We start from the raw sequence: 26,216 nt of genomic DNA on the forward strand, positions 1-26,216 counted from the left end.
CATGTGAATGGTAAACAGTGTGTGGAAATCATCTACCTGTTCATAGCTTTTTTTCTGATACTGATCCTTAATTAACTCCATTTGGCTCAATTCTGTTTCTATTTGCTGAAAGTAAATGTGGAAATAACATAGAAAGATGATCAGTGGAAAAACTGGCTTGCTCTTTTTGCCTATAGGCTGACAGAAAGAATCCCACATGAGATCCACTGTTATCAGTTCCTGCTGGGCTCTCCTTCCCATCCAGCCCCCTGACCCCGAAAGAGCAAAGTCTTGTACAATCACTGTGGAAGAGGCAGCTGGGGAGCCAGAATGTGACACTGGCAGCTAATGAGAAACCAAACACGGATGCAGCAGTATCTCCGCGGGAAAAAGAGTCTCCCCCCACCTCCCCCCAGGCAACCTGCCCACTTCCCAGGTGTAGCTGTAATTCCCAGAGAACACATGGTGGTGGTGGGGCTCTGAAACCTTCTTCCCCAGACATCACTTCCTGGCTGGATCCTCATCAGATACTAAGCAGGAGAGGAGAGTTAGGGTTTCTCATACAACCTTCCTCCTCTCTATGTTCTGAGCATTATTCGCCTTAGCTGATAAGTGGAACTTAATTTGGGCCTTTTGATCCTTTATTTTCTCCTTGCTGCCGTTCAGTACCTTTCTCAACTCTGTAAGTGTCTGCCACAGCTCCCGGTTGGTCTGGGATACTTCCACTTCTCTGAAGTTGCTTTCATCAAGGGCTTTCTTCAGCTGTGGGATACAAAGGGAAAATTAGAACATTTTAACCTTCCATACAGTAAGAGAAGCTTATGTTTAGCTGTGTCCCTATATTTTGTTCTCTTTGGACCTTTCTTTTAAAAAGGAGGTTAAGTGATGGGACTTCCCTGGTGGTCCAGTGGCTAAGACTGTGTGCTCCCAATGCATGGGGGCCGGGTTTGATCCCTGGTCAGGGAACTAGATCCTGTGTGCCACAACTAAAGATCCTGTGTGCTGCAACTAAAACCTGGCACAGCCAAATAAATAGATATTTTAAAAAGGAGGGTAAGTGAGGCAATAATAAGAAGTAGATTTGTGGAGAAACACTCTCAGTGATTTTCATAATTTTTAACACTAAAGAACACAATTTTTCTTAGAACAGATAATGTAAATGTATGTCCGTTATTTGCTTTCTAAGAGCATGGCTTTGGAATCAGACAGAAGTTAAAATCTCAGCTTCACCACACACTAGTCAAGTAATTTCAGATAATTAACTTCCCTAAGCTAAAAGTTCATCATTGGAAAAGTATGAGAATAGCCTACTTCATAGGATTCATGTAACAGTTAAACAAGAGGAGGTAGAAAAGGAATATAGAGCGTGGCACACACTAATTGCTCAGTGCTCATTGCTGTGCTTTAAAGGTTTTTTTTTTCTTTTTAAAGCTTAAGCTGATCTCTTTCTGTCACTTGTAACCTCATGTATGGAGAAGTGAAAATAAATTATATGGAGTGTATGTAAATACACCTGTCAGTTATTGACTATCCTTGCATGTATTTTTATAATCTTGCTTTTTTTTTCTATTGAGGTATAGTTGATTTATGATATTATATTAGATTTAGGTGTAGGACATAGTGATTAAAAATTTTTATAGATTATACTCCAGTTATTATAAAATACTGGCTATATTCCTTGTGCTGTACAATATATCCTTGTAGCTTATTTACATAGTAGTTTATACTTCTTATGAATATTGCTTTATGTTTAGAAATTTTAATAAACTTGTCTAGTGGAAAAATAACATAGTGATTACTATTCAAAACAAGACAACAGGCCCACAATGAAGTCACTTATGCTAAACCTTATGTCACCAAACTGAGACTTAATTACAGTTTTGGCTCTCCCAGAAAAGGACTCTTAAACCAGTCAATCAGGAATGGCCTGATCAGCATTAGGTGAGTAATCTGCCTGACAGACCCCTGCCATCCCTTAAAGGAAGTAACTCTGCTACTAGTAACTAATCTACTTTTTTGCCTAGTATAACTTCCTTGTTCCTGCTCCCCTCTGCCTATAAAAGTCTTTCATTTTATACAACTCCTCAGAGCGCCTTTCTATTGCAATCGATTGCATACTGCCTGACTCAAATTGACTTTTGTTCAAATAAACTCTTAATTTTATTATTCCTCAATTTATCTTTTAACATTACTTAAATCATTTTGCAGAGTTCCCCCTCTTCCCCATATGCCCTTAAATGAGTACCACTGGATTTGTAGGAAGAAGAGTCGGCAGCTGAGAAGGGAGATGATAGGAGGGTGGTATACTCTGTGGCTGGTAAGTATTTAACATGTGAAAGAAAAAAGTCAAAATTATGTGTTACCTTTTCTCTTTATACTAGCTCATTCCCTCAGATCCTAACCTCACACTACAGTGTTACTCTTTTATTGTCACCCAACTAAATTTCTGTTAGATATTCCACCATTACCTCAATCACAGCTTTGTCAAAACTGGGTAAGCCCTAAAAACTAACCCTCAAAACCACCCTGGAAAGCAGTTGTGATGATTTCCATTTTGATTGAGGAAACTGAGACTCAGAAGTGAAGTCTTCTGCACAGATAGTAAATTTACACATTGCTAATAAGAGGCAGCGCTGGGAATCTTAAACAGTGTATCCTGAACCCACCCCTGCCACTAACTGCTCAAGACATCACACTCATACTGTTCCTTGGTCTCTCCTGCACAAGTTCACCATCTTTACTGATCCCTGTTAAAAGGATTTAAACCTTTAAATATTCTGAACAACTCTCTCTGAATAAAGGTACTTTTAATTTCAGTGCCCATTTTTGTTTCCCACAGAAATTATTTCTATAATATTTTTAACACTTATACAGTGCTTTTTCAATTTACAAAGCATCCTATAAACGGTTGAATCTGATTTTGTGACTGTGCGCTGTCAAGTGCAATTGCTAAATACGCTAAATTTGGCAAAATACAGACTGGCCACCCCAACCAAGTCTTCGAATTATTTTAATTACTCCCTCCCCTTTGCTTATGATACATTTAGTGTCTGATTTTTCTATTAATTAAAATGGATTTTTGATTTGATTGTTCTCTATTTTCAACAGAAACACTTTGCTTGGCTCTAATCATCTGAAGCCCAGAGTAACTGCTGTAGTTCCCCTTAGCCTCCATGTTTCCAGTTTCTCTTCATTCTTACCTACTCTCCACTGCTAACAGACTAACTGACCTAACATTGTGCTCACAGCCTTCTCAGAAACCTACAGTGCTCTCCTTTTACCTAATACTTTCCATCCAACATTCTGGTAGTCAAGGCCATCTACCAGCTGGTCTCATCTAAGCTAACCCCCTTTTCTCAGAAATTTCCTAAAGTCTCTGCTCTGATCAAGAGAGGCAAATCCTTTTTCTTTGCTCACATGTCCTATTTATTTCTGTAACTAAGCTTTGTTCATCCTCTTACATAGAGTGTCACAGCCCTGTCAGCTCTGCCAGTCTCAACCCTGTAGAATTTCGTCAAGCTTCCCCTCTTCTTCAATCACCCAACCAGCCTAAAACAAACTTTCCCTTACTTTTGAATTCCTTTAAAATTGTACACAGCTTCTAGCTATCCAGGAAACATCTTCTGATGTCTTCCTAGTTGTCTCATGTAAAGAGTGGAGATGACAATTAAATAAGGGGTAATTTAGCACGGACCACATCTTCTGCTGTTTTTACTTGTGCCTCTTAGGAGGAGGTAGGTGCATGATGCATGCTAGTTAAGTGAATTGAGGAGACAGGTGATTTGCCATCTGTCTAGCAGATGGCGGTCTCCTCCTTCCCACTCAGTTATTATTCTCCAATGGGAAGGCTGTCATCAAGGCATTCCTTCATTGGGCAGATAACTGTATATCAGAAACTTTTTCTGTGTTAATTTACAAACAGCATAGAGATGTATCTGGCTTGCTGGCAAAATGGGGATTAGAAGAACCAAAGAACAACTGTAGCCATTCTCGGAAATCCTGTAGCTGGTTCTCCTCTTCAAAGGCATTCACCTAGAGGGAGGCTTTTGTCACTTGCCTCCATACCTCAGTCACTTCCCGTTGTGCTGCTTTCTTTGCAGTTTCTCTCTCAATTTGAAACTGCTTCCTTAGAGCATCTATGCGTTCAGCATGCAATTCTGCTTCTATTTTGGATTCTTCACTCATCTGTTCTCTGTTTTGAAAAAGAGACATGATAAATCACCTTTAGAAAACATCTTAGTAGGCGTCATTTACCAATGAGAAGCAGATCAGTCACCGGGTAAAAAATCACTGATCTGGAACTCATTAGCAGAAGAAGAAATAAGCATTTACCTACAGCATTAAAAAACAAAAAGTTATTCAATATAAAGAGATCCACCCAAAAGAGTGAAACACATACTCTTGTTTTAACCAATACTGAGTAGTCTTGAGCCAGCAACATTTCACCAGAATATAAAATTTGTACAGATTACAAATATGAAAACTACCTTCTTTGCTTTAGCTTATACTTGTCTGCTATATCAGTATGTCCACTACATGAAAGGAATAAAGATCCACGTGCACAATGCATTTCCCTTGGGTATAAATTTTCATGGGATGTTATTAATATCTAAATCCTATTTGCCTAGATAAAGTTTAACAAATAAACTTTAGTGGGTTGACCTGAACTTGATGGGTTTGACCTCACTAATCTCAGGGAAAAAGTTGAAAACAATGAATGGTTTAGCAGCTGCTTAAATGGCATTATCCCACTCCTGGACGGGTTATTCCCATCCATCCTTCTGTTTCTACTTTTCCAAATCATGCTTTTAAAGGACACATAAGCTTCTGATAGAAAAGGTTTGGCAGAAACATGTAAGTATCCCTTCCAACTTGGTTTAAACCTTCATGTACAGAAGAAGACCGACACTATATGAGGGAAGAGCTGAAAAGGAGCGTACCCCAGCCAGCTAATATCTGCTCTGCTCAACTATGCCTGCTTCCTTCACATGGCTCTGCTGGGAGTACTAGCTCAAAGTAGGGAAAAAGGGTTTAACTGGTTTATGTGAATTAGCCAAACTTTCTCTCCCAGAGGCTCTTGCCTAATTCCACTGTGACTATACTGCCCTTACATGAAGGTTTCCAAATTCCGTAGCTCAAGTTCTTTGCTTTCCAATTTCTCTTGAACAGGATCAAGCTTTGTTTGCAGCTGATGATTTGTCTGGAGAGCTTGCTCCAGGCTCATAGCCAGTCTCCTGTTTTCTTCTCTAGCTACATCTAGAGCTTTTTGTAGAGCCTCCATCTGAAAGAGAGAAGGAAGAAGATTGTTTATAATTCCACTGTAACAGATACAAGAAGTCCATAACACTGTATATTCACTCTTTAAACTTTGAAACAATAATTATTTGGAAAGAGAACCAAAGACTCCAGATGCCTGGAATATATATATGTGAGAACTTATTACAGACAGTCCTTAGGAGACTCTTAGAAGGTGATGGGAAGGGTATGCTCCACTGGTCACTAGAGAGTTTTGGAAAATAGAGCCAACTTATTTATCCTAATTTCTAAGGTTTTAAACCAGTTGAACTCCCCTTCCTGATCCTATGACCCTCTGGTCTCACTGCCTAGAGAGATAAGAACTGGCAACTGTCCCTTGTATATCCTTCTAGAAAAAGCTTTTTATAGGAAATATCTCTATTTTATATGTGTGCATACGTGTCGATACATATTTATGTGTGTATACACCTATAAACATGTGAGTATGCCTCCTTATTAAGTGGGATCACTCTCGCTACTTCTGACTAAAGTAATGTTGTTTTCTAAGCCCTTTAAGTTCACTTATGCATTAATACATGAAAAGAATGCAGACCATATAAGACAAAGAGAGTTAGGCATATTTATGGTCCTGGTTTCCCAATAAATGGTTCACTATAAGATCACAGACCCATTTCCCATTTGGAAATATGTCACTGTTCAAAACTCAGACTTGAATGGAAAGGAAATTTACCCGATTGTTTTACTCCATTTTTCCAAATTAGCAATATGCCAATAAAATAAAAAATATCAACGTTATCATCTATAAAAACCTGGCTTCTACCTTACTGTTGTGCTGGGCATCCATGACAAGGATTCTGGACCGCCTCTGGTCCACTTCTGCTTCCAGCTTCTGTACCCGCTGTTGATTTAGAGCCCTGTAAATGAAGGGCACAGGGAGAGTGACCACAGAAAAGTACCATCTAGGAGTGATACCACTGGGAGTTACAGGGCACCTTCCAGGAAGCCCAAATGGCATATGTAGTGGGCTACAGATGCTCAGAATATCTGAGAGTTGGCAGGTGACAATTAGTAGCCTCAGCTTCAGGTTAAGAAACTAATTTTCCTATGGATTAAAAACTTGTCCCATTTATGATTCAATTTGGCTTTATATATTAAAGTATCAGTACATGTTAATGACTAACTTATGGGCTGGTAACTTTATACTATATATATATTACTAGTACAAAAATATATCACCTCTGTATGGACTGGCTTGCTGTTGAGATTTCTGCTTTTTACCCAGAATTTTATTGTGAATAGTAAACAATTTTTAATACCATCCCCTTGACTTTGTTTTTAAGTTCAGAGGTAATACAGATTCATAATATGTAAAAAAAGAAGCACAATGAAGAATATAAAACTCACTTGTTCTCCCATAACACAGAGGCAATATTCACCACTAATGTATTACAATATGTCTTAGAGGTCTGATTAAACTCAAACCATTTGTTCATTAACCTAAAAGGGAAACTTTTATGTAATTTTTGAAACACTTAAAGGAGTTCACTTACAAAACATGGCTAAAAGTAGTTCTCAGAATGATTCATCTAAAATAAATAGGATACTAATTAATGGATAATTAATTCAAACAGAAGTAGACACTTGGCTTTAATCTTGACAATTACCATTCTGTAGACCCAAGGGCAGGTATAAATGGTGTAGAAAACAGCAAGGATAAAACAGCATATATCACATGAATTTCTAGAATACATACTTATTTACATCGCTACAAAATATGAGAATTTTTGGATATCATTTTTATTTATAATTCCAGATTTTTCTGAATTTGCTAGTTCTTTAAATACCATTTTACTACTTTATTTTCACAAGGGGATCAATAGAAAATGACTGTTTGTTGACTGCACTCTGTTCTTTACTACAACGCAGCAGAAAAATACAAGTACAAAGACAGAAAAATAATCTCTGGTACCTTTCTTTCTTGAGGCCTGCAATCTCTGCATCCCTCCGCCCAAGCTCTATTTGCACTTTTTCCAGAGAGCCTTGCATCTTACTGTGAGAAGCCAACACATTCTCCAACATGATTGTAACTTTGCAGTTGTCTTCTTTAGCTTCTGCCAGTTGTTGCTGAAAGTTTCCCACCTAATAGAAAATGAAATAAGACAAAGATATTTGATCCTTTCTGGTTATTCTTCTGCTGAGTCCCATGACTTCTAGAAGAGTATGGAAACCAGGTCTGGTAGAATGCTAAGAGGAATAATTAAAGTATATTTTATATTTATTTTGTTTCTTAAGTTATTTTGACTCTGAGAAAAAGAAAACTAAACCCTAGATCATATGGATCCTATGAAGAGCTCTGCAGTGCATCCTAACTATTGTCGTGTCACAGCACATATATTAACTAGAGACATAAGGACCAACAGCTTCTTGGGTCTAGAGGTGGTCCCAGACTGGCCTGTGCTAGCCCTCCTCAGCTATCTTACCATGGGGTCAGAAGAAGATAACACCTTTGAAGCCCATCAGAATTATCTGAGGAAAGAGGACCATAAGTGGAAGCTGCTGAAGAATGATGTGACTCACAGCCCTCTTCAGAGGGGCAAAATCTAGCACCTGCTGTCAAGAATTTTGGGATGTTACCTCTCTTCCCACTAAGTACACACACTGTTAAGCAGAAAGCATTTGGTAATTTGACTTAACATAAACTCTTAACAGTGTTATATCACATTAATAATACATAAGTATGTGGTTATTATTAACAAGGTCAGATGTGTTTCAACAGAAAAAAATAGGACTTTTGATTATTTTAAGACAGGAAGAAAAAAAAAATTGGGAGTTAAATCATGTATTTTTAAAGGAAATATTTTAGAGCTCTTCTAAAGTTATCCTTTCTTTAGGAAAAAAAATCCTCTTCTTATCAATCCTCATTCTGTTTTACTAAAGGTAACAAGAAAAGAAAGAATATGGCTCATGAAAGATTTCAGAAGTGCTTCATTTCAGTAACAGACTTCAGAAAGGATTGATGTCTTGCCTTCTTGTTCTCCCTGTCCTCCAAAGCTTTGAGGTCATGTTTCAACTTCTGACTCTCTTTCAGGGCTGCAGCACGACCCTTCACAACTCGTGAGAGCTCACGTTCTTTCTTTTCAAGAATGGATTTCACCTTAGTAGAAAAAAAGAAATGATAAATGATTCTCCCAAAGAACAGTCAATCAGCAATTAGAATAAGACACAGCAATTTAGAAACCAAATTTAAAATGTTTAATTAAATATGCTTATATATTATTGTAAATAAAAACTAGCTTTAGTAGCTGTTTTCCCCCTTAAAACTACAAAGCAAAAAAAATCTGTTAATAAACATGGGCAAATCTGTAATATATGTTAATCTCTATGACAGCGCAGAATGAAGGTAAGGTAGATGAGACAATGATGCTAAGATGAAAAATGGGGGAGAAATTGATTATCACAGAATTTGAAAATACAACGTAAATTAATATCATAAAAGCAAAGGTGAATAAGAACTAAATAGTGTCAAGAAAATAGTGTTACAGAAGTCTTCTAAATAGTGTCCTAATCCTAATTAGAAGTATTCGACTTTTACATATCTGAAATACTTTTAGTATATCTACACAGTTGTTTCAGATTCATCATACTATTCTAAATACTACTCTTTTAAAAAATACTTTATCTTGAAATACAGAGTCACAGGAGTTTACAAAATTAGTGCAGAGTCCCCATGCACTCTTTTCCCTGCTTCTAATGATGACATCTTATATTGTACTTCAACATTAAAACCAGGAAATTGACTTTAATGAGAATAATTACACTACAAAACTTACAATTTTCATTTTTTTTTTTTTTTTTTTTTGCAGTACACGGGCCTCTCACTGTTGTGTCCTCTCCCGCTGCGGAGCACAGGCTCCGGACACGCAGGCTCAGCGGCCATGGCTCACGAGCCCAGCCGCTCCGTGGCATGTGGGATCTTCCCGGACCGGGGCACGAAGCCGCGTCCCCTGCATTGGCAGGCGGACTCTCAACCACTGCGCCACCAGGGAAGCCCTTCACCATTTTTTTAACCTGCATTCATCTGTGTATGCACACATGCACATAGCTCTATGTAATTTGACCCCATGCACATATTCCTGTGATCACGACAATCAAGATACAGAACTGCTCCACTGCCGCAAAGAACTCACTTGTGCTACTTCTCTGTGTTCACACCCTCCCCCAAACTCATCCCAGGTCCCCTGGCAACCAGTAATTTGTTCTCTATCGCTACTGCTTTTGTCATTTCAAGAATGTTATTTTAAACATTTAAAAATAATTAATTTTAGTATAATACATTCACATTTTTTAAAACAGCCTTACTGAGATATAGTTGAAATACAATAAGCTATGTATATTTAAAGTGTACAATTTTGATATATGTATAAACCATAATCATGATAATGAACACTTCCATTATCCCAAAAGTTCCCTTATGCCTTTTTGTAATTTCCCCCACTTCTATCTCTCCCTGTTCCTACACATCCACCCAAGGCTACCACTGACCTCTTTTCTGTCACAATCAATTCACTTTTATTTCCTAGAATTTTATATAAATGAAATCATATTTGATGTACTCATTTTTGAACGATTTTCCACTCAGCACAATTATTGTGAGATTCACTCACTCTTCTTTATATATCAATACTTCTTCCTTTCTGTTGCTGAATAGTGTTCTGCTGAACACTGGAGTTGTTCCAGTTTTAAGCTGTTACAAGTAGAGTTGCTCTGGGCAGTTGTATACAGATCTTCGTGTAGATATACGCTTTCATTCATCTTTGGTGAATGCATAGGAGTGGAATGCCTGGGTTGTATGGTCGTAGTATGTCTCACTTTTAAAGAAACTACCAAACTATTTTCCAGAGTGGCTGAGTGATTTTACATTCCCTTCAGCAATGTATGAGAGTTCCTCCACATCTTCACTAACACTTGGGGTAATCAGTTTTTCAATCTTAGACATTCTAATAGTGTGTGGTAGTACCTCACTGCAGTTTTAATTTGCATTTCCCTAATGACTGATGTTTAACATCTTTTCAGGTGCTTATTTATCATCCGTATATCTTTTTTGGTGAAACGTGTGTTCACCAAATAAATAAAATACTTTGCGCCTTTTTTTTTTCCAGATTGTTTTTCCTTCTTAGTGAGTTTTGAGAGTTTTTAATAAACTGTGGAGACAAGACCTTTATCAGATATGTGATTTGCAAATGTTTTCTTCCCCCAGCCTGTAGCTTGTCATTTTCTTAACAATGTCTTTGAAGAGCATACGTTGTCAATGTTACATTTTTTCCTTTATGGATCATGCTTTTGATGTCAAATCTAAGAAATCTTAGTGTAATCCAAGATCACAATGGTTTCATCCTATGTTTCAGAAGTTTTACAGTTTTAAGTTTTACCTTTAGGGCTTTCATCCATTTTGAGTTAATTTTTATATATGGTAAGAGGTATGGATCAAAGGTATTTTGTTTTTTTGTTTCTGCATATGATACCCAATTGCTTTAGCACATTTGTTGAAAAGACCATCCTTTCTCTACTTTTACTTCTGTTGAAAATAAAATGTTCATAAATTTTTTCTGGATGGGTAGCACATTCACATTACTCTTAAGGTACAAAAGGATAAAGTGAAAAATCTCCCAGCCACCCAGTTTCCTTCCTCGAAAATAATGTTGCCAATTTATTACGATTCATTTTAGAGAGACTCTATTCAAAAGTGAATACATATGTATACTTCATCGCCCCAACCCTTTTGCACACAAATAGTAAAATACTCTGTATACTCTTCTGAACCTTGACTGTTTTAACCTAATAATAGATATGTTACGATTAAGATAAATATATCTTCAAACAGTATTCCAAACTATGGATATACCATGATTTATTTAGCCAGCCTCTTACTGATGGAATTTTGGTTGTTTCTAGTCTTTTGCTAATAACAAACAATACTTCAGAAAGTAACCTTGTAAACATGTCTTATGTACAAGCTAGTGTACCTGTAGGAAAAAGTACAACTGTGGGTGTAAAGTGATAAACAAAGCCAAATTGTCCTCCACAGGAAAAGGGCACTCCAAACAGCAGCAAAGAAGAATGCCTTTTCCCCATATCTTCCTCAATATTATACTTCCTTATAACTTTTAACCTGTAACGTTAAAAATACTTTAACATCTTATGTAAGGGTTCAAGAATAGTACAAAAGATGCTAACTTAGAAGGTTTTGAAAACCTATTGGATTTTGTTCTAGAAAAGCACATTAGGAAGAATATAGTTTTTATAATTTTACCAGTGCTTATAAATTATTTATAAAAATGAAAAGGCCACTAGCAAAAGTGCTTACAGAAAGGGTCTAAATTGTAGTTAACTCTAGAAGACAAGCTACAGTACTTTCTATTTTTAAATACCAAACAAAGATGGATGCTCTAGTAAGTTTTCTTTGGGAAGTATTTTCCAGTGTTCAAGTTCTCAGGGCTTCTATTTATGTATTTCTACTTGAAAATCAGGCTTTACCCATTTTACTGTAAATGTTAAGACTATTAGCATTAATTTTTAAAGTGAAAATTAGATTAAAAATCTCAATGGTTACTCTTAAGCCAAATATGACATTTCTGTGTCCAAATCAAAAACTAAGTATGCAATAGCCAGAATGATGGTTTTGATCTACATCATCAGTTTTTGCTGTTTGTGAAGAAGTTCTTTCCTTGTTGTTACTCACACCTCCAAACGTTATCTTTCTAGATGTTACTACTTTTCTTCATTGTTGTATAAATCTGAAATTTCCTTATGATTTAATTTGTGGCCTTCACTTACCGAATCCCGGTGAAGAAAATTTGGTGACTCATCATTTTTTAATGGTCTTGAGGCAAGAATGTCTATTTTACCTTCCAGTCTTCCCTCCATGGTTTTAATGGCATTCAAAAGAGTCTTTAGAGAGATCCCAGAGTCTCCAATCTCCTGAGAAGACCTCACAGAAGTCACGGTAGGTGCAAAGGTCACATGGTGTGTAGGGTTTGGCCTAACACTGGGCCAAACAACTGATGAACTTCGTTCCTTTACATTGTTGACACGGGGCCTATGGCTTTAAAGTAATTTTGAAGATGCAGGCCTCTCTGGAGACTTCCTCCTTCTTGGAAGCATCAGCAATTTAAAAAGACAAAATCAACTAAACCTAGAATTATTTTTCAGTGAGTGCCCCCTTTACTATGAGAAACAACACAACGTTCTAAATGAAGCTGGGATGGAAAATATACTTTAAGATGTGTTCCTTTGCTTTCAGAATGAAGAAAATACTAGTGTAAAGTATGTCCTCATGAAGAAACAAAGCATATCTAATGAGGTCCCCTTTGCCAGTATAGTCAGATTGTTAGAACCCATTTGAAGACACATTCTAGTTGCTTGGTTACCAAGGGTATACATACACAAACGTTATAGTTAAAGAAGTTACACATGCTTACACTGTTAAAAATTAAAAATAAATAATGTGATAAATTTGTAAATCATTGTTAATAGTCTCAATAGTCTCAGTCTCAATAGCCACCATGCTAACAAGTAAGCACCTTCACTACTAATACCTCTTTCAAGTGCGCTATTGCAAGTATATCTTGTTGGCAATGAGTTCTGCGTTCGCCTGTAATTAAAAACCCAAAGATACTTGTTCCTCACCTCTGCCAAAAGTTTTAAGGTTCAAATTAAAAAAACACTTCCTCTATGATAGAGATTCTCGAGGCTTTCATCATGATGATGTTCCCTATGCATGCTCACAATACAATCTATTTTGTTTCTGAAAGGCATAACCTTCTATTCTATAATAAAGTCTGCCGAGTACATTCCTAATCCTGCAATTAGAGCATGCAAGTTCAATGTCCCAATACTGCTTCAGGCATCTTTATGAACTCTTCTGTGGTTGAGTGGAACCTTGTACATCGAGGGTGTTTAAAATATTTTTGATAAATTGAGTCAAGTGAGAGAATATTCATCTTTCTGGGATCATACGGTGAGGTGGGGAGAAAGTCACCAATTTCTTAAAAGCTAATTAAAACAACATAGAAGCAATCTGTTTTATAGCTATTAAACACACCTGAGCATATTTGCCCTCTAGTGCCTTATTCAACTTGCGTAGATGGTCGTTCTGTGAACTGGTTTCAGAAAAAGAATGTAGTTGTTCTTCTAGCTGCTTAACTTTTATCTAGAGGAAAAACAGAAGAATAAAAAAACAAGTCTCATTAACGAAATATATATATATATAAATATACGTATATATACATATATATATATGTGTGTATATATATATATATATATACACACATATATATATGTACACACACACACACACTCCAAAACAGAAAAAAAAAGATGTCACAAGTTTTGCAGAAAAAAATCACAGAAAATCCTTAAACCTTGTAAAAAGCGATCCTGATTTTCTAATGACGCTACTTCTACTAAAATAGCTATTTCAACAAATAAAATAGGCTATAGCCTTATACATGTACTGAGATAATTTATTTGGTTTATAGCATTTATGGAAAGTCCAAATTAACATGACTCATGAATATAACAGTGAGACTGTGGGTAAAATATTTCAATTTTAAAGAAATTGTGGTATCTAGTATTCAAAACCCTTTCTGAGTACGGATAATTAGAATTGTCAATATATAAGGAGACAAGAGTCTTGTGTTTACCCACAGAGAATTACGAAAGTTGAATTAACAGAATTCTTATAGGCTGAATTATATTTGAAAACTAACTCATAAAGCTGACTACTCACATCTTTCACTTTAAAGAAAAGATGATTTGGGGGAATAAAATCATTAATATTTACTCACAAATCTCCAAATTGTGTGTTTTTCTACATTTTCTTCCTCTTATTCCCAACCCTCTCAATACAAATCGACAATTAACATTACTGAGCTTATCTCTGAATCAGAAAAAAATTCATCCAAAATTTTTAATTTAAATCAACTTTTTCCTCTCTCAGTATCTTTTCTTGTTTCCCACCTCTGAAGGGCAAACTCCTCTTGGTTGTAGCCACTGATTGTTTTCAAGAACTGTTAAAATTTGAGTGCTAATACTTCGTTTTTTTTAGAAAGGCTACATGAAAACACATTTTGTCTTAGGAAATCTCTCTTGTTCCATCAGCAGAATCCTTTTTCTCATCTTTGCCTGTTTCTGGTGCTCTTTTCCACAGTGTACAGTATAAAACATGTTCCATGGCTCCCCCTTAAGTGTATTCACTTAAGGTTCAGAATTAGAATGGCTGCCTCTAAAGAGAGGTATTGATGCAACACTTATTCTCATTTTAAACGTAAGCAAACTGCTGTTAACCTTAGAACTCAGTGGAAAATACTGATGAACACTCAAGAATTTTCGATTTGCCTCTCTTCAAACAAAACACAGAATATCCTTATTCCACAATATTTCTCAGGTAACTGACGCTACCCCCAGCCTCAGAGTACTCAATAAAATGCCCTGAAACTTGTGAGAAGGCATGTTCTCATCTATAAAGCACTTTACTTTTTATACTGGGTTTCTTTTCTGGAAGAATTTCTAATTCAGGACACTGAAATGGGGAAGAACACAGAAGCAAATAAATCCTGCTGCCCTCAGAGACCTGATGTTTCTGTGTCATTAAAATCCAAGTAGCTTCCACAGCTAGCTTACCAGGCAGTCTCCGAAATACCAGTATTTAGGTCAAGGTCATATCCTCCTACTGTTTCAAATGATCTAAATATATATAGATACATATTTTTAAAAATTGAGGTAGAGTTGATTTATAATATTATGTAAGTTTCAACTATACAACATAGGGATTCACAATTTTTAAAGATTATACTCCATTTATAGTTATTATAAAATATCGGCTATATTCCATGTAATGTACAGTATATCCCTGTAGCTTATTTTATATACAGTAGTCTGTACTTCTTTTTTTTTTTTTTTTTTTTTTTTTTTTTTGCAGTACGCGGGCCTCTCACTTTTGTGGCCTCTCCCGTTGCGGAGCACAGGCTCCGGACGCACAGGCTCAGCGGCCATGCATGGCTCACAGGCCCAGCCGCTCCGCGGCATGTGGGATCTTCCCGGACCGGGGCACGAACCCGTGTCCCCTGCATCGGCAGGCGGACTCTCAACCACTGCGCCACCAGGGAAGCCCAGTCTGTACTTCTTAATCTCCTACCCTAATATTGCCCCTTACATATATTTTCTAATATAAAACTATAAAAACATAACACTATAGAAACTGTGAGACACCTAAGAAATGGATGAAAAGGAACTTTGTGTGTGTGTGTGTGTGGTACGTCGGCCTCTCACTGTTGTGGCCTCTCCCGTTGCGGAGCACAGGCTCTGGACACGCAGGCTCAGCGGCCATGGCTCACGGGCCCAGCCGCTCCGCGGCATGTGGGATCTTCCCGGACCGGGGCACGAACCCGCGTCCCCTGCATCGGCAGGCGGACTCTCAACCACTGCACCACCAGGGAAGCCCTTCACCATTTTTTTAACCTGCATTCATCTGTGTATGCACACATGCACGTAGCTCTATGTAATTTGACCCCATGCACATATTCCTGTGATCACGACAATCAAGATACAGAACTGCTCCACTGCCGCAAAGAACTCACTTGTGCTACTTCTCTGTGTTCACACCCTCCCCCAAACTCATCCCATGTCCCCTGGCAACCAGTTATTTGTTCTCTATCGCTACTGCTTTTGTCATTTCAAGAATGTTATTTTAAACATTTAAAAATAATTAATTTTAGTATAATACATTCACATTTTTAAAAACAGCCTTACTGAGATATAGTTGAAATACAATAAGCTATGTATATTTAAAGTGTACAATTTTGATATATGTATAAACCATAATCATGATAATGAACACTTCCATTATCCCAAAAGTTCCCTTATGCCTTTTTGTAATTTCCCCCACTTCTATCTCTCCCTGTTCCTACACATCCACCCAAGGCTACCACTGACCTCTTTTCTGTCACAATCAATTCACTTTTATTTCCTAGAATTTTATATAAATGAAATCATATTTGATGTACTCATTTTTGAATGATTTTCCACTCAGCACAATTATTGTGAGATTCACTCACTCTTCTTTATATATCAATACTTCTTCCTTTCTGTTGCTGAAGAGTGTTCTGCTGAACACTGGAGTTGTTCCAGTTTTAAGCTGTTACAAGTAGAGTTGCTCTGGGCAGTTGTATACAGATCTTCGTGTAGATATACGCTTTCATTTATCTTTGGTGAATGCATAGGAGTGGAATGACTGGGTTGTATGGTCGTAGTATGTCTCACTTTTAAAGAAACTACCAAACTATTTTCCAGAGTGGCTGAGTGATTTTACATTCCCTTCAGCAATGTATGAGAGTTCCTCCACATCCTCACTAACACTTGGGGTAATCAGTTTTTCAATCTTAGACATTCTAATAGTGTGTGGTAGTACCTCACTGCAGTTTTAATTTGCATTTCCCTAATGACTGATGTTTAACATCTTTTCAGGTGCTTATTTATCATCCGTATATCTTTTTTGGTGAAACGTGTGTTCACCAAATAAATAAAATACTTTGAGCCTTTTTTTTTTTCAGATTGTTTTTCCTTCTTAGTGAGTTTTGAGAGTTTTTAATAAACTGTGGAGACAAGACCTTTATCAGATATGTGATTTGCAAATGTTTTCTTCCCCCAGCCTGTAGCTTGTCATTTTCTTAACAATGTCTTTGAAGAGCATACGTTGTCAATGTTACATTTTTTCCTTTATGGATCATGCTTTTGATGTCAAATCTAAGAAATCTTAGTGTAATCCAAGATCACAATGGTTTCATCCTATGTTTCAGAAGTTTTACAGTTTTAAGTTTTACCTTTAGGGCTTTCATCCATTTTGAGTTAATTTTTATATATGGTAAGAGGTATGGATCAAAGGTATTTTGTTTTTTTGTTTCTGCATATGATACCCAATTGCTTTAGCACATTTGTTGAAAAGACCATCCTTTCTCTACTTTTACTTCTGTTGAAAATAAAATGTTCATAAATTTTTTCTGGATGGGTAGCACATTCACATTACTCTTAAGGTACAAAAGGATAAAGTGAAAAATCTCCCAGCCACCCAGTTTCCTTCCTCGAAAATAATGTTGCCAATTTATTACGATTCATTTTAGAGAGACTCTATTCAAAAGTGAATACATATGTATACTTCATCGCCCCAACCCTTTTGCACACAAATAGTAAAATACTCTGTATACTCTTCTGAACCTTGACTGTTTTAACCTAATAATAGATATGTTACGATTAAGATAAATATATCTTCAAACAGTATTCCAAACTATGGATATACCATGATTTATTTAGCCAGCCTCTTACTGATGGAATTTTGGTTGTTTCTAGTCTTTTGCTAATAACAAACAATACTTCAGAAAGTAACCTTGTAAACATGTCTTATGTACAAGCTAGTGTATCTGTAGGAAAAAGTACAACTGTGGGTGTAAGGTGATAAACAAAGCCAAATTGTCCTCCACAGGAAAAGGGCACTCCAAACAGCAGCAAAGAAGATTGCCTTTTCCCCACACCTTCCTCAAATTATACTTCCTTATAACTTTTAAACTGTAACGTTAAAAATACTTTAACGTCTTCTGTAAGGGTTCAAGAATACTACAAAAGATGCTAAGTTATAAGGTTTTGAAAACCTATTGGATTTTGTTCTAGAAAAGCACATTAGGAAGAATATAGTTTTTATAATTTTACCAGTGCTTATAAATTATTTATAAAAATGAAAAGGCCACTAGCAAAAGTGCTTACAGAAAGGGTCTAAATTGTAGTTAACTCTAGAAGACAAGCTACAGTACTTTCTATTTTTAAATACCAAACAAAGATGGATGCTCTAGTAAGTTTTCTTTGGGAAGTATTTTCCAGTGTTCAAGTTCTCAGGGCTTCTATTTATGTATTTCTACTTGAAAATCAGGCTTTACCCATTTTACTGTAAATGTTAAGACTATTAGCATTAATTTTTAAAGTGAAAATTAGATTAAAAATCTCAATGGTTACTCTTAAGCCAAATATGACATTTCTGTGTCCAAATCAAAAACTAAGTATGCAATAGCCAGAATGATGGTTTTGATCTACATCATCAGTTTTTGCTGTTTGTGAAGAAGTTCTTTCCTTGTTGTTACTCACACCTCCAAACGTTATCTTTCTAGATGTTACTACTTTTCTTCATTGTTGTATAAATCTGAAATTTCCTTATGATTTAATTTGTGGCCTTCACTTACTGAATCCCGGTGAAGAAAATTTGGTGACTCATCATTTTTTAATGGTCTTGAGGCAAGAATGTCTATTTTACCTTCCAGTCTTCCCTCCATGGTTTTAATGGCATTCAAAAGAGTCTTTAGAGAGATCCCAGAGTCTCCAATCTCCTGAGAAGACCTCACAGAAGTCACGGTAGGTGCAAAGGTCACATGGTGTGTAGGGTTTGGCCTAACACTGGGCAAAACAACTGATGAACTTCGTTCCTTTACATTGTTGACACCAGGCCTATGGCTTTAAAGTAATTTTGAAGATGCAGGCCTCTCTGGAGACTTCCTCCTTCTTGGAAGCATCAGCAATTTAAAAAGACAAAATCAACTAAACCTAGAATTATTTTTCAGTGAGTGCCCCCTTTACTATGAGAAACAGCACAACGTTCTAAATGAAGCTGGGATGGAAAATATACTTTAAAATGTGTTCCTTTGCTTTCAGAATGAAGAAAATACTAGTGTAAAGTATGTCCTCATGAAGAAACAAAGCATATCTAATGAGGTCCCCTTTGCCAGTATAGTCAGATTGTTAGAACCCATTTGAAGACACATTCTAGTTGCTTGGTTACCAAGGGCATACATACACAAACGTTATAGTTAAAGAAGTTACACATGCTTACACTGTTAAAAATTAAAAATAAATAATGTGATAAATTTGTAAATCATTGTTAATAGTCTCAATAGTCTCAGTCTCAATAGCCACCATGCTAACAAGTAAGCACCTTCACTACTAATACCTCTTTCAAGTGCACTATTGCAAGTATATCTTGTTGGCAATGAGTTCTGCGTTCGCCTGTAATTAAAAACCCAAAGATACTTGTTCCTCACCTCTGCCAAAAGTTTTAAGGTTCAAATTAAAAAAACACTTCCTCTATAATATTCTCGAGGCTTTCATCATGATGATGTTCCCTATGCATGCTCACAATACAATCTATTTTGTTTCTGAAAGGCATAACCTTCTATTCTATAATAAAGTCTGCCGAGTACATTCCTAATCCTGCAATTAGAGCATGCAAGTTCAATGTCCCAATACTGCTTCAGGCATCTTTATGAACTCTTCTGTGGTTGAGTGGAACCTTGTACATCGAGGGTGTTTAAAATATTTTTGATAAATTGAGTCAAGTGAGAGAATATTCATCTTTCTGGGATCATACGGTGAGGTGGGGAGAAAGTCACCAATTTCTTAAAAGCTAATTAAAACAACATAGAAGCAATCTGTTTTATAGCTATTAATCACACCTGAGCATATTTGCCCTCTAGTGCCTTATTCAACTTGCGTAGATGGTCGTTCTGTGAACTGGTTTCAGAAAAAGAATGTAGTTGTTCTTCTAGCTGCTTAACTTTTATCTAGAGGAAAAACAGAAGAATAAAAAAACAAGTCTCATTAACGAAATATATATATATATAAATATACGTATATATACATATATATATATGTGTGTATATATATATATATATATACACACATATATATATGTACACACACACACACACTCCAAAACAGAAAAAAAAAGATGTCACAAGTTTTGCAGAAAAAAATCACAGAAAATCCTTAAACCTTGTAAAAAGCGATCCTGATTTTCTAATGACGCTACTTCTACTAAAATAGCTATTTCAACAAATAAAATAGGCTATAGCCTTATACATGTACTGAGATAATTTATTTGGTTTATAGCATTTATGGAAAGTCCAAATTAACATGACTCATGAATATAACAGTGAGACTGTGGGTAAAATATTTCAATTTTAAAGAAATTGTGGTATCTAGTATTCAAAACCCTTTCTGAGTACGGATAATTAGAATTGTCAATATATAAGGAGACAAGAGTCTTGTGTTTACCCACAGAGAATTACGAAAGTTGAATTAACAGAATTCTTATAGGCTGAATTATATTTGAAAACTAACTCATAAAGCTGACTACTCACATCTTTCACTTTAAAGAAAAGATGATTTGGGGGAATAAAATCATTAATATTTACTCACAAATCTCCAAATTGTGTGTTTTTCTACATTTTCTTCCTCTTATTCCCAACCCTCTCAATACAAATCGACAATTAACATTACTGAGCTTATCTCTGAATCAGAAAAAAATTCATCCAAAATTTTTAATTTAAATCAACTTTTTCCTCTCTCAGTATCTTTTCTTGTTTCCCACCTCTGAAGGGCAAACTCCTCTTGGTTGTAGCCACTGATTGTTTTCAAGAACTGTTAAAATTTGAGTGCTAATACTTCGTTTTTTTTAGAAAGGCTACATGAAAACACATTTTGTCTTAGGAAATCTCTCTTGTTCCATCAGCAGAATCCTTTTTCTCATCTTTGCCTGTTTCTGGTGCTCTTTTCCACAGTGTACAGTATAAAACATGTTCCATGGCTCCCCCTTAAGTGTATTCACTTAAGGTTCAGAATTAGAATGGCTGCCTCTAAAGAGAGGTATTGATGCAACACTTATTCTCATTTTAAACGTAAGCAAACTGCTGTTAACCTTAGAACTCAGTGGAAAATACTGATGAACACTCAAGAATTTTCGATTTGCCTCTCTTCAAACAAAACACAGAATATCCTTATTCCACAATATTTCTCAGGTAACTGACGCTACCCCCAGCCTCAGAGTACTCAATAAAATGCCCTGAAACTTGTGAGAAGGCATGTTCTCATCTATAAAGCACTTTACTTTTTATACTGGGTTTCTTTTCTGGAAGAATTTCTAATTCAGGACACTGAAATGGGGAAGAACACAGAAGCAAATAAATCCTGCTGCCCTCAGAGACCTGATGTTTCTGTGTCATTAAAATCCAAGTAGCTTCCACAGCTAGCTTACCAGGCAGTCTCCGAAATACCAGTATTTAGGTCAAGGTCATATCCTCCTACTGTTTCAAATGATCTAAATATATATAGATACATATTTTTAAAAATTGAGGTAGAGTTGATTTATAATATTATGTAAGTTTCAACTATACAACATAGGGATTCACAATTTTTAAAGATTATACTCCATTTATAGTTATTATAAAATATCGGCTATATTCCATGTAATGTACAGTATATCCCTGTAGCTTATTTTATATACAGTAGTCTGTACTTCTTTTTTTTTTTTTTTTTTTTTTTTTTTTTTTTTGCAGTACGCGGGCCTCTCACTTTTGTGGCCTCTCCCGTTGCGGAGCACAGGCTCCGGACGCACAGGCTCAGCGGCCATGCATGGCTCACAGGCCCAGCCGCTCCGCGGCATGTGGGATCTTCCCGGACCGGGGCACGAACCCGTGTCCCCTGCATCGGCAGGCGGACTCTCAACCACTGCGCCACCAGGGAAGCCCAGTCTGTACTTCTTAATCTCCTACCCTAATATTGCCCCTTACATATATTTTCTAATATAAAACTATAAAAACATAACACTATAGAAACTGTGAGACACCTAAGAAATGGATGAAAAGGAACTTTGTGTGTGTGTGTGTGTGGTACGTCGGCCTCTCACTGTTGTGGCCTCTCCCGTTGCGGAGCACAGGCTCTGGACACGCAGGCTCAGCGGCCATGGCTCACGGGCCCAGCCGCTCCGCGGCATGTGGGATCTTCCCGGACCGGGGCACGAACCCGCGTCCCCTGCATCGGCAGGCGGACTCTCAACCACTGCACCACCAGGGAAGCCCTTCACCATTTTTTTAACCTGCATTCATCTGTGTATGCACACATGCACGTAGCTCTATGTAATTTGACCCCATGCACATATTCCTGTGATCACGACAATCAAGATACAGAACTGCTCCACTGCCGCAAAGAACTCACTTGTGCTACTTCTCTGTGTTCACACCCTCCCCCAAACTCATCCCATGTCCCCTGGCAACCAGTTATTTGTTCTCTATCGCTACTGCTTTTGTCATTTCAAGAATGTTATTTTAAACATTTAAAAATAATTAATTTTAGTATAATACATTCACATTTTTAAAAACAGCCTTACTGAGATATAGTTGAAATACAATAAGCTATGTATATTTAAAGTGTACAATTTTGATATATGTATAAACCATAATCATGATAATGAACACTTCCATTATCCCAAAAGTTCCCTTATGCCTTTTTGTAATTTCCCCCACTTCTATCTCTCCCTGTTCCTACACATCCACCCAAGGCTACCACTGACCTCTTTTCTGTCACAATCAATTCACTTTTATTTCCTAGAATTTTATATAAATGAAATCATATTTGATGTACTCATTTTTGAATGATTTTCCACTCAGCACAATTATTGTGAGATTCACTCACTCTTCTTTATATATCAATACTTCTTCCTTTCTGTTGCTGAATAGTGTTCTGCTGAACACTGGAGTTGTTCCAGTTTTAAGCTGTTACAAGTAGAGTTGCTCTGGGCAGTTGTATACAGATCTTCGTGTAGATATACGCTTTCATTTATCTTTGGTGAATGCATAGGAGTGGAATGACTGGGTTGTATGGTCGTAGTATGTCTCACTTTTAAAGAAACTACCAAACTATTTTCCAGAGTGGCTGAGTGATTTTACATTCCCTTCAGCAATGTATGAGAGTTCCTCCACATCCTCACTAACACTTGGGGTAATCAGTTTTTCAATCTTAGACATTCTAATAGTGTGTGGTAGTACCTCACTGCAGTTTTAATTTGCATTTCCCTAATGACTGATGTTTAACATCTTTTCAGGTGCTTATTTATCATCCGTATATCTTTTTTGGTGAAACGTGTGTTCACCAAATAAATAAAATACTTTGAGCCTTTTTTTTTTTCAGATTGTTTTTCCTTCTTAGTGAGTTTTGAGAGTTTTTAATAAACTGTGGAGACAAGACCTTTATCAGATATGTGATTTGCAAATGTTTTCTTCCCCCAGCCTGTAGCTTGTCATTTTCTTAACAATGTCTTTGAAGAGCATACGTTGTCAATGTTACATTTTTTCCTTTATGGATCATGCTTTTGATGTCAAATCTAAGAAATCTTAGTGTAATCCAAGATCACAATGGTTTCATCCTATGTTTCAGAAGTTTTACAGTTTTAAGTTTTACCTTTAGGGCTTTCATCCATTTTGAGTTAATTTTTATATATGGTAAGAGGTATGGATCAAAGGTATTTTGTTTTTTTGTTTCTGCATATGATACCCAATTGCTTTAGCACATTTGTTGAAAAGACCATCCTTTCTCTACTTTTACTTCTGTTGAAAATAAAATGTTCATAAATTTTTTCTGGATGGGTAGCACATTCACATTACTCTTAAGGTACAAAAGGATAAAGTGAAAAATCTCCCAGCCACCCAGTTTCCTTCCTCGAAAATAATGTTGCCAATTTATTACGATTCATTTTAGAGAGACTCTATTCAAAAGTGAATACATATGTATACTTCATCGCCCCAACCCTTTTGCACACAAATAGTAAAATACTCTGTATACTCTTCTGAACCTTGACTGTTTTAACCTAATAATAGATATGTTACGATTAAGATAAATATATCTTCAAACAGTATTCCAAACTATGGATATACCATGATTTATTTAGCCAGCCTCTTACTGATGGAATTTTGGTTGTTTCTAGTGTTTTGCTAATAACAAACAATACTTCAGAAAGTAACCTTGTAAACATGTCTTATGTACAAGCTAGTGTATCTGTAGGAAAAAGTACAACTGTGGGTGTAAGGTGATAAACAAAGCCAAATTGTCCTCCACAGGAAAAGGGCACTCCAAACAGCAGCAAAGAAGATTGCCTTTTCCCCACACCTTCCTCAAATTATACTTCCTTATAACTTTTAAACTGTAACGTTAAAAATACTTTAACGTCTTCTGTAAGGGTTCAAGAATACTACAAAAGATGCTAAGTTATAAGGTTTTGAAAACCTATTGGATTTTGTTCTAGAAAAGCACATTAGGAAGAATATAGTTTTTATAATTTTACCAGTGCTTATAAATTATTTATAAAAATGAAAAGGCCACTAGCAAAAGTGCTTACAGAAAGGGTCTAAATTGTAGTTAACTCTAGAAGACAAGCTACAGTACTTTCTATTTTTAAATACCAAACAAAGATGGATGCTCTAGTAAGTTTTCTTTGGGAAGTATTTTCCAGTGTTCAAGTTCTCAGGGCTTCTATTTATGTATTTCTACTTGAAAATCAGGCTTTACCCATTTTACTGTAAATGTTAAGACTATTAGCATTAATTTTTAAAGTGAAAATTAGATTAAAAATCTCAATGGTGGGGGCTTCCCTGGTGGCGCAGTGGTTGAGAGTCCGCCTGCCGATGCAGGGGACACGGGTTCGTGCCCCGGTCTGGGAGGATCCCGCATGCCGCGGAGCGGCTGGGCCCGTGAGCCATGGCCGCTGAGCCTGTGCTCCGGAGCCTGTGCTCCGCAGGGGGAGAGGCCACAGCAGTGAGAGGCCCGCCTACCGCAAAAAAAAAAAAAAAAAAAAAAAAAAAAAAAAAAAAAAAAAATCTCAATGGTTACTCTTAAGCCAAATATGACATTTCTGTGTCCAAATCAAAAACTAAGTATGCAATAGCCAGAATGATGGTTTTGATCTACATCATCAGTTTTTGCTGTTTGTGAAGAAGTTCTTTCCTTGTTGTTACTCACACCTCCAAACGTTATCTTTCTAGATGTTACTACTTTTCTTCATTGTTGTATAAATCTGAAATTTCCTTATGATTTAATTTGTGGCCTTCACTTACTGAATCCCGGTGAAGAAAATTTGGTGACTCATCATTTTTTAATGGTCTTGAGGCAAGAATGTCTATTTTACCTTCCAGTCTTCCCTCCATGGTTTTAATGGCATTCAAAAGAGTCTTTAGAGAGATCCCAGAGTCTCCAATCTCCTGAGAAGACCTCACAGAAGTCACGGTAGGTGCAAAGGTCACATGGTGTGTAGGGTTTGGCCTAACACTGGGCAAAACAACTGATGAACTTCGTTCCTTTACATTGTTGACACCAGGCCTATGGCTTTAAAGTAATTTTGAAGATGCAGGCCTCTCTGGAGACTTCCTCCTTCTTGGAAGCATCAGCAATTTAAAAAGACAAAATCAACTAAACCTAGAATTATTTTTCAGTGAGTGCCCCCTTTACTATGAGAAACAGCACAACGTTCTAAATGAAGCTGGGATGGAAAATATACTTTAAAATGTGTTCCTTTGCTTTCAGAATGAAGAAAATACTAGTGTAAAGTATGTCCTCATGAAGAAACAAAGCATATCTAATGAGGTCCCCTTTGCCAGTATAGTCAGATTGTTAGAACCCATTTGAAGACACATTCTAGTTGCTTGGTTACCAAGGGCATACATACACAAACGTTATAGTTAAAGAAGTTACACATGCTTACACTGTTAAAAATTAAAAATAAATAATGTGATAAATTTGTAAATCATTGTTAATAGTCTCAATAGTCTCAGTCTCAATAGCCACCATGCTAACAAGTAAGCACCTTCACTACTAATACCTCTTTCAAGTGCACTATTGCAAGTATATCTTGTTGGCAATGAGTTCTGCGTTCGCCTGTAATTAAAAACCCAAAGATACTTGTTCCTCACCTCTGCCAAAAGTTTTAAGGTTCAAATTAAAAAAACACTTCCTCTATAATATTCTCGAGGCTTTCATCATGATGATGTTCCCTATGCATGCTCACAATACAATCTATTTTGTTTCTGAAAGGCATAACCTTCTATTCTATAATAAAGTCTGCC

General features: G+C 36.5%; 1 pseudogene across 1 annotated transcript in view; it reads right to left on the reverse strand.

Moving 5' to 3' along the window:
- Positions 1-26,216, reverse strand: part of LOC307057543 (coiled-coil domain-containing protein 150-like) — a 148,033-nt pseudogene that overhangs the window by 26,512 nt on the left and 95,305 nt on the right. The window contains exons 16-24 of the transcript in view: positions 13,337-13,444; positions 12,070-12,213; positions 8,261-8,389; positions 7,205-7,374; positions 6,056-6,149; positions 5,091-5,260; positions 4,045-4,171; positions 547-741; positions 37-105 (exon numbers count right to left, since the gene is read on the reverse strand). The product of the transcript in view is annotated as a coiled-coil domain-containing protein 150-like (transcript). The remainder of the gene's footprint in view (positions 1-36; positions 106-546; positions 742-4,044; positions 4,172-5,090; positions 5,261-6,055; positions 6,150-7,204; positions 7,375-8,260; positions 8,390-12,069; positions 12,214-13,336; positions 13,445-26,216) is intronic.

The sequence above is a fragment of the Hyperoodon ampullatus genome (genome assembly GCF_949752795.1).
Source record: "Hyperoodon ampullatus genome assembly, chromosome: 8".
NCBI classification, from domain to species: domain Eukaryota; kingdom Metazoa; phylum Chordata; class Mammalia; order Artiodactyla; family Ziphiidae; genus Hyperoodon; species Hyperoodon ampullatus.